The sequence below is a fragment of the Vicugna pacos genome, unplaced genomic scaffold, assembly GCF_048564905.1.
Source record: "Vicugna pacos unplaced genomic scaffold, VicPac4 SAC-SAT, whole genome shotgun sequence".
In the NCBI taxonomy this organism is placed as follows: domain Eukaryota; kingdom Metazoa; phylum Chordata; class Mammalia; order Artiodactyla; family Camelidae; genus Vicugna; species Vicugna pacos.
The window spans coordinates 59,578,977-59,594,765 of NW_027328721.1; positions in this window are offsets into that span (position 1 = coordinate 59,578,977).

A 15,789-nucleotide genomic window follows, 5' to 3' on the forward strand; every position below is an offset into this window, starting at 1 on the left:
GCAATCCCAGTGACAGAGGCTGCCTCCCCAAGGTAAGGGAAGGTATTTCTCGGACTTCCACATTCAGGGAACACCTGTGACTGAAGAGAGCTGCGTGGAGTTGTCTCTCGAGCTCCCCCATGCACTGAAAATGTTTCCGGAATCCTGAGCGTGGGGAGGTTCCACCAACGGTCTGCAGCGCGTGGGTTCTAACGGAATGCTTAAGCTCGAATCCCCTGGGTTTTTTCCTAATGTCTCTGTGCCAGGGAATGCTAGGGGTGTTTGCAGGCAATCCCAGTGACAGAGGCTACCTCCCCAATGTCAAGGAAGTTATTTCTCAGAATTCCCCCTAACAGGGAACACCTGTGACTGAAGAGAGCTGAGTGGAGTTGTCTCTCGAGCTCCCCCACGCACTGAAAATTGTTCCGGATTCCTCAGAGTGTGGAAGTTCCGCCAACGGTAAACAGTGCGTGGTTTCTAACGGAATGCCTCAGCTCGACTCCCCTGGGTTTTTTCCTAATGTCTCTGTGCCGGAGAATGCTAGGTGGGTTTGCAGGCAATCCCAGTGTCAGAGGCTGCCTCCCCAAGGTCAGGGAAGATATTTCTCTGAATTCCCCGTTCAGGGAACACCTGTGGCTGAAAAGAGCTGCGTCGAGTTGTCTCTCAAGCTCCCCATGCACTGACAATGGTTCCGGAATCCTGAGGGTGGGGAGGTTCCACCAATGCTCGGTAGCGCGTGGGTAATAACGGAATGCCTAAGCTCGACTCCCCTGGGTTTTTTCCTAATGTCTCTGTGCCAGGGAATGCTAGGTGGGTTTGCAGGCAATCCCAGTGTCAGAGGCTGCCTCCCCAAGGTCAGGGAAGGTATTTCTCGGACTTCCCCGTTCAGGGAACACCTGTGACTGAAGAGAGCTGCGTCGAGTTGTCTCTCGAGCTCCCCCACGCACTGACAATTTTTCCGGAATCCTGAGCGTGGGGAGGTTCGACCAACGGTCGGCAGAGCGTGGGTTCTAACGGATTGCCTAAGCTCGACTCCCCTGGGTTTTCTCCTATTCTTTCTGTGCCAGGGAATTCTAGGGGTGTTTGCAGGAAATCCCAGTGACAGAGGCTGCCTCCCCAAGGTCAGGGAAGGTATTTCTCAGAATACCCCCTAACAGGGAACACCTGTGACTAAAGAGAGCTGCGTGTAGTTGTATCTCGAGCTCCCCCACGCACTGAAAATGGTTCCGGATTCCTGAGAGTGGGGAGGTTCCACCAACGGTAAACAGTGCGTGGGTTCAAACGGAATGCCTAAGCTCGACTCCCCTGGGTTTTTTCCTAATGTCTCTGTGCCAGGGAATGCTAGGGGGTTTGCAGGCAATCCCAGTGTCAGAGGGTGCCTCCCCAAGGTCAGGAAAGGTATTTCTCGGACTTCCCCGTTCAGGGAACACCTGTGACTGAAGAGAGCTGCGTGGAGTTGTCTCTCGAGCTCCCCCACGCACTGACAATTGTTCCAGAATCCTGAGCGTGGGGAGAATCCACCAAAGGTAAACAGTGCGTGGGTTGTAGCGGAATGCCTAAGCTCGACTCCCCTGGGTTTTTTCCTAATGTCTCTGTGCCAGGGAATGCTAGGGTGGTTTGCAGGCAATCCCGCTGACAGAGGCTGCCTCCCCAAGGTCAGGGAAGGTATTTCTAAGAATTCCCCCTTACAGGGAACACCTGTGACAGAAGAGAGCTGCGTGGAGTAGTCTCTCGAGCTCCCCCACGCACTGACAATGTTTCCGGAATCCTGAGCGTGGGGAGGTTCCACCAACGGTAAACAGTGCGTGGGTTGTAACGGAATGCCTAAGCTCGATTCCCCTGGGTTTTTTCCTAATGTCTCTGTGCCAGGGAATGCTAGGGGTGTTTGCAGGCAATCACAGTGACAGACGCTGCGTCCCCAAGGTCAGGGAAGGTATTTCTCAGAATTCCCCCTAACAGGGAACACCTGTGACTGAAGAGAGCTGCGTGGAATTGTCCCTCGAGCTCCCCACGCACTGACAATGGTTCCGGAATCCTGAGCGTGGGGAGGTTCCACCAACTGTAGGCAGCGCGTCGGTTCTAACGGAATGCCTAAGCTCGACTCCCCTGGGTTTTTTCCTAATGTCCTTGAGCCAGGGAATGCTAGGGGGGGTTTGCAGGCAATCCCAGTGACAGGCTGCCTCCCCAAGTTCAAGGAATGTATTTCTCAGAATTCCCCCTAACAGGGAACACCTGTGACTGAAGAGAGCTGCGTGGAATTGTCTCTCGAGCTCCCCCACGCACTGACAATGATTCCGGAATCCTGAGCGTGGGGAGGTTCCACCAACGGTCGTCAGCGCGTGGGTTCAAACGGAATGCTTAAGCTCGACTCCCCTGGGTTTTTTCCTAATGTCTCTGTGCCAGGGAATGCTAGGGGGGTTTGCAGGCAATCCCAGTGACAGAGGCTGCCTCCCCAATGTCAAGGAAGTTATTTCTCAGAATTCCCCCTAACAGGGAACACCTGTGACAGAAGAGAGCTGCGTGGAGTTGTCTCTCGCGCTCCCCCACGCACTGAAAATTGTTCCGGATTCCTGAGAGTGTGGAGATTCCGCCAACTGTAAACAGCGTGTGGGTTCTAACGGAATGCCTAAGCTCGACTCCCCTGGTTTTTTTCCAAATGTCTCTGTGCCAGGGAATGCTAGGGCGGTTTGCAGGAAATCCCAGTGACAGAGGCTGCCTCCCCAAGGTCAAGGAAGTTATTTCTCAGAATTCCCCCTAACAGGTAACACCTGTGACTGAAGAGAGCTGCGACTAGTTGTGTCTAGAGCTCCCCATGCACTGACAATGGTTCCGGAATCCTGAGGGTGGGGAGGTTCCACCAACGCTCGGCAGCGCGTGGGTTCTAACGGAATGCCTAAGCTCGGCTCCCCTGGGTTTTTTCCTAATGTCTCTGTGCCAGGGAATGGTAGGTGGGTTTGCAGGCAATCCCAGTGTCAGAGGATGCCTCCCCAAGGTCAGGGAAGATATTTCTCGGACTTCCCCGTTCAGGGAACACTTGTGACTGAAGAGAGCTGCGTCGAGTTGTCTCTCGAGCTCCCCCACGCACTGACAATATTTCCGGAATCCTGAGCGTGGGGAGGTTCCACCAACGATAAACAGTGCGTGGGTTGTAACGGAATGCCTAAGCTCGATTCCCCTGGGTTTTTTCCTAATGTCCTTGAGCCAGGGAATGCTAGGGGTGGTTTGCAGGCAATCCCAGTGACAGGCTGCCTCCCCAAGGTCAAGGAATATATTTCTCAGAATTCCCCCTAACAGGGAACACCTGTGACTGAAGAGAGCTGCGTGGAGTTGTCTCTCGATCTCCCCACGCACTGACAATGGTTCCGGAATCCTGAGCGTGGGGAGGTTCCACCAACTGTAGGCAGCGCGTCGGTTCTTACGGAATGCCTAAGCTCGACTCCCCTGGGTTTTTTCCTAATGTCCTTGAGCCAGGGAATGCTAGGGGGGGTTTGCAGGCAATCCCATTGACAGGCTGCCTCCCCAAGTTCAAGGAATGTATTTCTCAGAATTCCCCCTAACAGGGAACACCTGTGACTGAAGAGAGCTGCGTGGAATTGTCTCTCGAGCTCCCCCACGCACTGACAATTTTTCCGGAATCCTGAGCGTGGGGAGGTTCGACCAACGGTCGGCAGCGCGTGGATTCTTACGGAATGCCTTAAGCTCGACTCCCCTGGGTTTTCTCCTATTCTTTCTGTGCCAGGGAATTCTAGGGGTGTTTGCAGGGAATCCCAGTGACAGAGGCTGCCTCCCCAAGGTCAGGGAAGGTATTTCTCAGAATACCCCCTAACAGGGAACACCTGTGACTAAAGAGAGCTGCGTGGAGTTGTATCTCGAGCTCCCCCACGCACTGAAAATGGTTCCGGATTCCTGAGAGTGGGGAGGTTCCACCAACGGTAAACAGTGCGTGGGTTCAAACGGAATGCCTAAGCTCGACTCCCCTGGGTTTTTCCTAATGTCTCTGTGGCAGGGAATGCTAGGGGGGTTTGCAGGCAATCCCAGTGTCAGAGGGTGCCTCCCCAAGGTCACGGAAGGTATTTCTCAGACTTCCCCGTTCAGGGAACACCTGTGACTGAAGAGAGCTGCGTGGAGTTGTCTCTCGAGCTCCCCCACGCACTGAAAATTGTTCCGGAATCCTGAGCGTGGGGAGGTTCCACCAACGTTCGGCAGCGCGTGGGTTCTAACGGAATGCCTAAGCTCGACTCCCCTGGGATTTTTCCTAATATCTCTCTACCAGGGAATGCTAGGGGTGTTTGCAGGCAATCCCACTGACAGAGGCTGCCTCCCCAAGGTCAGGGATGGTATTTCTAAGAATTCCCCCTAACAGGGATCACCTGTGACAGAAGAGAGCTGCGTGGAGTTGGCTCTCGAGCTCCCCTCCGCACTTACAATAGTTCCGGAATCCTGAACGTGGGGAGGTTCCACCAACGGTCGGCAGCGCGTGGGTTCTAAAGGAATGCCTAACTCGTCTCCCCTGGGTTTTTTCCTAATGTCTCTGTGCCAGGGAATGCTAGGGGGGTTTGCAGGCAATCCCAGTGACAGAGGCTGCCTCCCCAAGATCAGGGAATGTATTTCTCAAAATTCCCCCTAACAGGGAACACCGGTGACTGAAGAGAGCTGCGTGGAGTTGTCTCTCGAGCTCCCCCACGCACTGATAACGGTTCCGGAATCCTGAGCGTGGGGAGGTTCCACCAACGTTCGGCAGCGCGTGGGTTCTAACGGAATGCCTAAGCTCGACTCCCCTGGGATTTTTCCTAATGTCTCTCTACCAGGGAATGCTAGGGGTGTTTGCAGGCAATCCCACTGACAGAGGCTGCCTCCCCAAAGTCAGGGAAGGTATTTCTCAGAATACCCCCTAACAGGGAACACGTGTGACTAAAGAGAGCTGCGTGGAGTTGTCTCTCGAGCTCCCCCACGCACATACAATAGTTCCGGAATCCTGAACGTGGGGAGGTTCCACCAACGCTCGGCAGCGCGTGGGTTCTAACGGAATGCCTAAGCTCGACTCCCCTGGGTTTTTTCCTAATGTCTCTGTGCCAGGGAATGCTAGGGGGTTTGCAGGCAATCCCACTGACAGAGGCTGCCTCTCCAAGCTCAGGCAAGTTATTTCTAAGAATTCCCCCTAACAGGGAACACCTGTGACAGAAGAGAGCTGCGTGGAGTTGTCTCTCGATCTCCCCCACGCACGTACAATAGTTCCTGAATCCTGAACGTGGGGAGGTTCCACCAACGGTCGGCAGCGCGTGGGTTCTAACGAAATGCCTAAGCTCGACTCCCCTGGGTTTTTTCCTAATGTCTCTGTGCCAGGGAATGCTACGGGTGTTTGCAGGCAATCCCAGTGACAGAGGCTGACCCCCAAGGTCAGGGAATGTATTTCTCAGAATTCCCCCTAACAGGGAACACCTGTGACAGAAGAGAGCTGCGTGGAGTTGTCTCTCGAGCTCCCCCACGCACTTACAATTGTTCCGGAATCCTGAACGTGGGGAGGTTCCACCAACGGTCAGCAGCGCGTGGGTTCTAACGGAATGCCTCAGCTCGAATCCCCTGGGTTTTTTCCTAATGTCTCTGTGCCAGGGAATGCTAGGGGTGTTTGCAGGCACTCCCAGTGTCAGAGGCTGCCTCCCCAAGTTCAGGGAATGTATTTCTCAGAATTCCCCCTAACAGGGAACACCTGTGACAGAAGAGAGCTGCGTGGAGTTGTCTCTCGAGCTCCCCCACGCACTTACAATAGTTCCGGAATCCTGAACGTGGGGAGGTTCCACCAACGGTCGGCAGCGCGTGGGTTCTAACGGAATGCCTTAGCTCGACTCCCCTGGGTTTTTTCCTAATGTCTCTGTGCCAGGGAATGCTAGGGGTGTTTGCAGGCACTCCCAGTGACAGAGGCTGCCTCCCCAAGGTCAGGGAATGTATTTCTCAGAAGACCCCCTAACAGGGAACACCTGTGACTAAAGAGAGCAGCGTGGAGTTGTACCTCGAGCTCCCCCACGCACTGAAAATGGTTCCGGATTCCTGAGATTGGGGAGGATCCACCAACGGTAAACAGAGCGTGGGTTCAAACGGAATGCCTAAGCTCGACTCCCCTGGGTTTTTTCCTAATGTCTCTGTGCCAGGGAATTCTAGGGGGGTTTGCAGGCAATCCCAGTGTCAGAGGGTGCCTCCCCAAGTTCAGGGAAAGTATTTCTCGGACTTCCCCGTTCAGGTAACACCTGTGACTGAAGAGAGCTGCGTGGAGTTGTCTCTCGAGCTCCCCCACGCACTGACAATTGTTCCGGAATCCTGAGCGTGGGGAGGTTCCACCAACATTCGGCAGCGCGTGGGTTCTAACGGAATGCCTAAGCTCGACTCCCCTGGGTTTTTTCCCAATGTCTCTCTACCAGGGAATGCTAGAGGGGTTTGCAGGCAATCCCAGTGACAGAGGCTGCCTCCCCTAGGTCAGGGAAGGTATTTCTCGGACTTCCCTGTTCAGGGAACACCTGTAACTGAAGAGAGCTGCGTGGAGTTGTCTGTCGAACTCCCCCACGCACTGACAATGGTTCCGGAATCCTGAGTGTGGGGAGGTTCCACCAACGGTAAACAGTGCGTGGGTTGTAACGGAATGCCTAAGCTCGATTCCCCTGGGTTTTTTCCTAATATCTCTGTGCCAGGGAATGCTAGGGGTGTTTGCAGGCAATCACAGTGACAGAGGCTGCCTCCCCAAGGTCAGGGAAGGTATTTCTCAGAATTCCCCATAACCAGGAACACCTGTGACTGAAGAGAGCTGCGTGGAGTTGTCTCTCGAGCTCCCCACGCACTGACAATTGTTCAGGAATCCTGAGCGCGGGGAGGTTCCACCAATGGTAAGCAGCGCGTGGGTTTTAACGGAATTTCTAAGCTCGCCTCCCCTGGGTTTTTTCCTAATGTCTCTGTGCCAGGGAATGCTAGGGGTGTTTGCAGGCAACCCAGTGACCGAGGATGCCTCCCCAAGGTCAGGGAAGTTATTTCTCGGACTTCCCCATTCAGGGAACACCTGTGACTGAAGAGAGCTGCGTGGAGTTGTCTCTCCAGCTCCCCCACGCACTGACAATGGTTCCGGAATTCTGAGCGTGGGGAGGTTCCACCAACGGTCGACAGCGCGTGGGTTCTAACGGAATGCCTAAGCTCGACTCCCCTGGGTTTTTTCCTAATGTCTCTGTGCCAGGGAATTCTAGGGGGGTTTGCAGGCAATCCCAGTGACAAAGGCTGCCTCCGCAAGTTCAGGGAAGGTATTTCTCAGAATCCCCCCTAACAGGGAACACATGTGACAGAAGAGAGCTGTGTGGAGTTGTCTTTCGAGCTCCCCCAAGCACTGACAATGGTTCCGGAATCCTGAGCGTGGGGATGTTCCACCAACGGTCGGCAGCGCGTGGGTTCTAACGGAATGCCTAAGCTCGACTACCCTGGGTATTTTCCTAATGTCTCTGTGCCAGGGAATGCTAGGGGGGTTTGCAGGAAATCCCAGTGACAGAGGTTGCCTCCCCAAGGTCAGGGAAGATATTTCTCAGAATACCCCCTAACAGGGAACACCTGTGACTAAAGAGAGCTGCGTGGAGTTGTATCTCGAGCTCCCCCACGCACTGAAAATGGTTCCGGATTCCTGAGAGTGGGGAGGTTCCACCAACGGTAAACAGTGCGTGGGTTCAAACGGAATGCCTAAGCTCGACTCCCCTGGGTTTTTCCTAATGTCTCTGTGGCAGGGAATGCTAGGGGGGTTTGCAGGCAATCCCAGTGTCAGAGGGTGCCTCCCCAAGGTCACGGAAGGTATTTCTCAGACTTCCCCGTTCAGGGAACACCTGTGACTGAAGAGAGCTGCGTGGAGTTGTCTCTCGAGCTCCCCCACGCACTGAAAATTGTTCCGGAATCCTGAGCGTGGGGAGGTTCCACCAACGTTCGGCAGCGCGTGGGTTCTAACGGAATGCCTAAGCTCGACTCCCCTGGGATTTTTCCTAATATCTCTCTACCAGGGAATGCTAGGGGTGTTTGCAGGCAATCCCACTGACAGAGGCTGCCTCCCCAAGGTCAGGGATGGTATTTCTAAGAATTCCCCCTAACAGGGATCACCTGTGACAGAAGAGAGCTGCGTGGAGTTGGCTCTCGAGCTCCCCTCCGCACTTACAATAGTTCCGGAATCCTGAACGTGGGGAGGTTCCACCAACGGTCGGCAGCGCGTGGGTTCTAAAGGAATGCCTAACTCGTCTCCCCTGGGTTTTTTCCTAATGTCTCTGTGCCAGGGAATGCTAGGGGGGTTTGCAGGCAATCCCAGTGACAGAGGCTGCCTCCCCAAGATCAGGGAATGTATTTCTCAAAATTCCCCCTAACAGGGAACACCGGTGACTGAAGAGAGCTGCGTGGAGTTGTCTCTCGAGCTCCCCCACGCACTGATAACGGTTCCGGAATCCTGAGCGTGGGGAGGTTCCACCAACGTTCGGCAGCGCGTGGGTTCTAACGGAATGCCTAAGCTCGACTCCCCTGGGATTTTTCCTAATGTCTCTCTACCAGGGAATGCTAGGGGTGTTTGCAGGCAATCCCACTGACAGAGGCTGCCTCCCCAAAGTCAGGGAAGGTATTTCTCAGAATACCCCCTAACAGGGAACACGTGTGACTAAAGAGAGCTGCGTGGAGTTGTCTCTCGAGCTCCCCCACGCACATACAATAGTTCCGGAATCCTGAACGTGGGGAGGTTCCACCAACGCTCGGCAGCGCGTGGGTTCTAACGGAATGCCTAAGCTCGACTCCCCTGGGTTTTTTCCTAATGTCTCTGTGCCAGGGAATGCTAGGGGGTTTGCAGGCAATCCCACTGACAGAGGCTGCCTCTCCAAGCTCAGGCAAGTTATTTCTAAGAATTCCCCCTAACAGGGAACACCTGTGACAGAAGAGAGCTGCGTGGAGTTGTCTCTCGATCTCCCCCACGCACGTACAATAGTTCCTGAATCCTGAACGTGGGGAGGTTCCACCAACGGTCGGCAGCGCGTGGGTTCTAACGAAATGCCTAAGCTCGACTCCCCTGGGTTTTTTCCTAATGTCTCTGTGCCAGGGAATGCTACGGGTGTTTGCAGGCAATCCCAGTGACAGAGGCTGACCCCCAAGGTCAGGGAATGTATTTCTCAGAATTCCCCCTAACAGGGAACACCTGTGACAGAAGAGAGCTGCGTGGAGTTGTCTCTCGAGCTCCCCCACGCACTTACAATTGTTCCGGAATCCTGAACGTGGGGAGGTTCCACCAACGGTCAGCAGCGCGTGGGTTCTAACGGAATGCCTCAGCTCGAATCCCCTGGGTTTTTTCCTAATGTCTCTGTGCCAGGGAATGCTAGGGGTGTTTGCAGGCACTCCCAGTGTCAGAGGCTGCCTCCCCAAGTTCAGGGAATGTATTTCTCAGAATTCCCCCTAACAGGGAACACCTGTGACAGAAGAGAGCTGCGTGGAGTTGTCTCTCGAGCTCCCCCACGCACTTACAATAGTTCCGGAATCCTGAACGTGGGGAGGTTCCACCAACGGTCGGCAGCGCGTGGGTTCTAACGGAATGCCTTAGCTCGACTCCCCTGGGTTTTTTCCTAATGTCTCTGTGCCAGGGAATGCTAGGGGTGTTTGCAGGCACTCCCAGTGACAGAGGCTGCCTCCCCAAGGTCAGGGAATGTATTTCTCAGAAGACCCCCTAACAGGGAACACCTGTGACTAAAGAGAGCAGCGTGGAGTTGTACCTCGAGCTCCCCCACGCACTGAAAATGGTTCCGGATTCCTGAGATTGGGGAGGATCCACCAACGGTAAACAGAGCGTGGGTTCAAACGGAATGCCTAAGCTCGACTCCCCTGGGTTTTTTCCTAATGTCTCTGTGCCAGGGAATTCTAGGGGGGTTTGCAGGCAATCCCAGTGTCAGAGGGTGCCTCCCCAAGTTCAGGGAAAGTATTTCTCGGACTTCCCCGTTCAGGTAACACCTGTGACTGAAGAGAGCTGCGTGGAGTTGTCTCTCGAGCTCCCCCACGCACTGACAATTGTTCCGGAATCCTGAGCGTGGGGAGGTTCCACCAACATTCGGCAGCGCGTGGGTTCTAACGGAATGCCTAAGCTCGACTCCCCTGGGTTTTTTCCCAATGTCTCTCTACCAGGGAATGCTAGAGGGGTTTGCAGGCAATCCCAGTGACAGAGGCTGCCTCCCCTAGGTCAGGGAAGGTATTTCTCGGACTTCCCTGTTCAGGGAACACCTGTAACTGAAGAGAGCTGCGTGGAGTTGTCTGTCGAACTCCCCCACGCACTGACAATGGTTCCGGAATCCTGAGTGTGGGGAGGTTCCACCAACGGTAAACAGTGCGTGGGTTGTAACGGAATGCCTAAGCTCGATTCCCCTGGGTTTTTTCCTAATATCTCTGTGCCAGGGAATGCTAGGGGTGTTTGCAGGCAATCACAGTGACAGAGGCTGCCTCCCCAAGGTCAGGGAAGGTATTTCTCAGAATTCCCCATAACCAGGAACACCTGTGACTGAAGAGAGCTGCGTGGAGTTGTCTCTCGAGCTCCCCACGCACTGACAATTGTTCAGGAATCCTGAGCGCGGGGAGGTTCCACCAATGGTAAGCAGCGCGTGGGTTTTAACGGAATTTCTAAGCTCGCCTCCCCTGGGTTTTTTCCTAATGTCTCTGTGCCAGGGAATGCTAGGGGTGTTTGCAGGCAACCCAGTGACCGAGGATGCCTCCCCAAGGTCAGGGAAGTTATTTCTCGGACTTCCCCATTCAGGGAACACCTGTGACTGAAGAGAGCTGCGTGGAGTTGTCTCTCCAGCTCCCCCACGCACTGACAATGGTTCCGGAATTCTGAGCGTGGGGAGGTTCCACCAACGGTCGACAGCGCGTGGGTTCTAACGGAATGCCTAAGCTCGACTCCCCTGGGTTTTTTCCTAATGTCTCTGTGCCAGGGAATTCTAGGGGGGTTTGCAGGCAATCCCAGTGACAAAGGCTGCCTCCGCAAGTTCAGGGAAGGTATTTCTCAGAATCCCCCCTAACAGGGAACACCTGTGACAGAAGAGAGCTGTGTGGAGTTGTCTTTCGAGCTCCCCCAAGCACTGACAATGGTTCCGGAATCCTGAGCGTGGGGATGTTCCACCAACGGTCGGCAGCGCGTGGGTTCTAACGGAATGCCTAAGCTCGACTACCCTGGGTATTTTCCTAATGTCTCTGTGCCAGGGAATGCTAGGGGGGTTTGCAGGAAATCCCAGTGACAGAGGTTGCCTCCCCAAGGTCAGGGAAGATATTTCTCAGAATTCCCCCTAACAGGGAACACCTGTGACTGAAGAGAGCTGCGTGGAGTTGTCTCTCGGGCAACCCACGCACTGACACTGGTTCCAGAATCCTGAGCGTTGGGAGGTGCCACCAACGGTCGGCAGCGCGTGGGTTATAACGGAATGCCTAAGCTCGAGTCCCCTGGGTTTTTTCCTAATGTCTCTGTGCCAGGGAATGCTAGGGGGGTTTGCAGGAATTCCCAGTGACAGAGGCTGCCTACCCAAGCTCAGGGAAGTTATTTCTCAAAATTCCCCCTAACAGGGAACACCTGTGACTGAAGAGAGTTGTGTGGATTTGTCTCTCGAGCTCCCCACGCACTGACAATTTTTCCGGAATCCTGACCGTGGGGAGGTTCCAGCAACGGTAAGCAGCGCGTGGGTTCTAACGGAAAGCCTAAGCTCGACTCCCCTGGGTTTTTTCCTAATGTCTCTGTGCCAGGGAATGCTAGGGGGGTTTGCAGGCAATCCCAGTGTCAGAGGCTGCCTCCCCTAGGTCAGGGAAGGTTTTTCTCGGACTTCCCTGTTCAGGGAACACCTGTAACTGAAGAGAGCTGCGTGGAGTTGTCTGTCGAACTCCCCCACGCACTGACAATGGTTCCGGAATCCTGAGTGTGGGGAGGTTCCACCAACGGTAAACAGTGCGTGGGTTGTAACGGAATGCCTAAGCTCGATTCCCCTGGGTTTTTTCCTAATGTCTCTGTGCCAGGGAATGCTAGGGGTGTTTGCAGGCAATCACAGTGACAGAGGCTGCCTCCCCAAGGTCAGGGAAGGTATTTCTCAGAATTCCCCATAACCAGGAACACCTGTGACTGAAGAGAGCTGCGTGGAGTTGTCTCTCGAGCTCCCCACGCACTGACAATTGTTCCGGAATCCTGAGCGCGGGGAGGTTCCACCAATGGCAAGCAGCGCGTTGGTTCTAACGGAATGCTTAAGCTCGACTCCCCTGGGTTTTTTCCTAATGTCTCTCTGCCAGGGAATGCTAGGGGGGTTTGCAGGCATTCCCAGTGACAGAGGCTGCCTCCCCTAGGTCAGGGAAGGTATTTCTCGGACTTCCCCGTTCAGGGAACACCTGTGACTGAAGAGAGGTGCGTGGAGTTGTCTGTCGAACTCCCCCACGCACTGACAATGGTTCCAGAATCCTGAGCGTGGGGAGGTTCCACCAAAGGTAAACAGTGCGTGGGTTGTAACGGAATGCCTAAGCTCGACTCCCCTGGGTTTTTTCCTAATGTCTCTGTGCCAGGGAATGCTAGGGGTGTTTGCAGGCAATCCCAGTGACAGAGGCTGCCTCCCCAAGGTCAGGGAAGGTATTTCTCAGAATACCCCCTAACAGGGAACACGTGTGACTAAAGAGAGCTGCGTGGAGTTGTCTCTCGAGCTCCCCCACGCACATACAATAGTTCCGGAATCCTGAACGTGGGGAGGTTCCACCAACGGTCGGCAGCGCGTGGGTTCTAACGGAATGCCTAAGCTCGACTCCCCTGGGTTTTTTCCTAATGTCTCTGTGCCAGGGAATGCTAGGGGGTTTGCAGGCAATCCCACTGACAGAGGCTGCCTCCCCAAGCTCAGGGAAGGTATTTCTGAGAATTCCCCCTAACAGGGAACACCTGTGACAGAAGAGAGCTGCGTGGAGTTGTCTCTCGAGCTACCCCACGCACGTACAATAGTTCCTGAATCCTGAACGTGGGGAGGTTCCACCAACGGTTGGCAGCGCGTGGGTTCTAACGGAATGCCTAAGCTCGACTACCCTGGGTATTTTCCTAATGTCTCTGTGCCAGGGAATGCTAGGGGGGTTTGCAGGAATTCCCAGTGACAGAGGTTGCCTCCCCAAGGTCAGGGAAGTTATTTCTCAGAATTCCCCCTAACAGGGAACACCTGTGAATGAAGAGAGCTGCGTGGAGTTGTCTCTCGAGCTCCCCACGCACTGACAACGGTTCCGGAATCCTGAGCGTGGGGAGGTTCCACCAACGGTCGGCAGCGCGTGGGTTCTAACGGAATGCCTAAGCTCGACTACCCTGGGTATTTTCCTAATATCTCTGTGCCAGGGAATGCTAGGGGGGTTTGCAGGAAATCCCAGTGACAGAGGTTGCCTCCCCAAGGTCAGGGAAGTTATTTCTCAGAATTCCCCCTAACAGGGAACACCTGTGACTGAAGAGAGCTGCGTGGAGTTGTCTCTCGAGCAACCCACGCACTGACAATGGTTCCAGAATCCTGAGCGTTGGGAGGTGCCACCAACGGTCGGCAGCGCGTGGGTTCAAACAGAATGCCTATGCTCGACTCCCCTGGGTTTTTTCCTAATGTCTCTGTGCCAGGGAATGCTAGGGGAGTTTGCAGGCAATCCCATTGACAGAGGCTGGCTCCCCAAGGTCAGGGAAGGTATTTCTCAGAATTCCCCCTAACAGGGAACACCTGTGAATGAAGAGAGCTGTGTGGAGTTGTCTCTCGAGCTCCCCACGCACTGACAACGGTTCCGGAATCCTGAGCGTGGATAGGTTTCCCCAACTGTCAGCAGCGCGTGGGTTATAACGGAATGCCTAAGCTCGAGTCCCCTGGGTTTTTTCCTAATGTCTCTGTGCCAGGGAATGCTAGGGGGGTTTGCAGGAATTCCCAGTGACAGAGGCTGCCTACCCAAGCTCAGGGAAGTTATTTCTCAAAATTCCCCCTAACAGGGAACACCTGTGACTGAAGAGAGTTGTGTGGATTTGTCTCTCGAGCTCCCCACGCACTGACAATGTTTCCGGAATCCTGACCGTGGGGAGGTTCCAGCAACGGTAAGCAGCGCGTGGGTTGTAACGGAATGCCTAAGCTCGATTCCCCTGGGTTTTTTCCTAATGTCTCTGTGCCAGGGAATGCTAGGGGTGTTTGCAGGCAATCACAGTGACAGAGGCTGCCTCCCCAAGGTCAGGGAAGGTATTTCTCAGAATTCCCCATAACCAGGAACACCTGTGACTGAAGAGAGCTGCGTGGAGTTGTCTCTCGAGCTCCCCACGCACTGACAATTGTTCCAGAATCCTGAGCGCGGGGAGGTTCCACCAATGGTAAGCAGCGCGTGGGTTCTAACGGAATGTCTAAGCTCGCCTCCCCTGGGTTTTTTCCTAATGTCTCTGTGCCAGGGAATGCTAGGGGTGTTTGCAGGCAACCCAGTGATCGAGGATGCCTCCCCAAGGTCAGGGAAGTTTTTTCTCGGACTTCCCCATTCAGGGAACACCTGTGACTTAAGAGAGCTGCGTGGAGTTGTCTCTCCAGCTCCCCCACGCACTGACAATGGTTCCGGAATCCTGAGCGTGGGGAGGTTCCACCAACGGTCGACAGCGCGTGGGTTCTAACGGAATGCCTAAGCTCGACTCCCCTGGGTTTTTTCCTAATGTCTCTGTGCCAGGGAATTCTAGGGGGGTTTGCAGGCAATCCCAGTGACAAAGGCTGCCTACGCAAGTTCAGGGAAGGTATTTCTCAGAATCCCCCCAAACAGGGAACACCTGTGACAGAAGAGAGCTGCGTGGAGTTGTCTTTCGAGCTCCCCCAAGCACTGACAATGGTTCCGGAATCCTGAGCGTGGGGAGGTTCCACCAACGGTCGGCAGCGCGTGGGTCCTAACGGAATGCCTAAGCTCGACTACCCTGGGTATTTTCCTAATGTCTCTGTGCCAGGGAATGCTAGGGGGGTTTGCAGGAAATCCCAGTGACAGAGGTTGCCTCCCCAAGGTCAGGGAAGATATTTCTCAGAATTCCCCCTAACAGGGAACACCTGTGACTGAAGAGAGCTGCGTGGAGTTGTCTCTCGAGCAACCCACGCACTGACAATGTTTCCAGAATCCTGAACGTTGGGAGGTGCCACCAACGGTCGGCAGCGCGTGGGTTCAAACAGAATGCCTATGCTCGACTCCCCTGGGTTTTTTCCTAATGTCTCTGTGCCAGGGAATGCTAGGGGGGTTTGCAGGCAATCCCATTGACAGAGGCTGGCTCCCCAAGGTCAGGGAAGGTATTTCTCAGAATTCTCCCTAACAGGGAACACCTGTGAATGAAGAGAGCTGCGTGGAGTTGTCTCTCGAGCTCCCCACGCACTGACAACGGTTCCGGAATCCTGAGCGTGGGGAGGTTTCCCCAACTGTCAGCAGCGCGTGTGTTATAACGGAATGCCTAAGCTCGAGTCCCCTGGGTTTTTTCCTAATGTCTCTGTGCCAGGGAATGCTAGGGGGGTTTGCAGGAATTCCCAGTGACAGAGGCTGCCTACCCAAGCTCAGGGAAGTTATTTCTCAAAATTCCCCCTAACAGGGAACACCTGTGACTGAAGAGAGTTGTGTGGATTTGTCTCTCGAGCTCCCCACGCACTGACAATGTTTCCGGAATCCTGACCGTGGGGAGGTTCCAGCAACGGTAAGCAGCGCGTGGGTTGTAACGGAATGCCTAAGCTCGATTCCCCTGGGTTTTTTCCTAATGTCTCTGTGCCAGGGAATGCTAGGGGTGTTTGCAGGCAATCACAGTGACAGAGGCTGCCT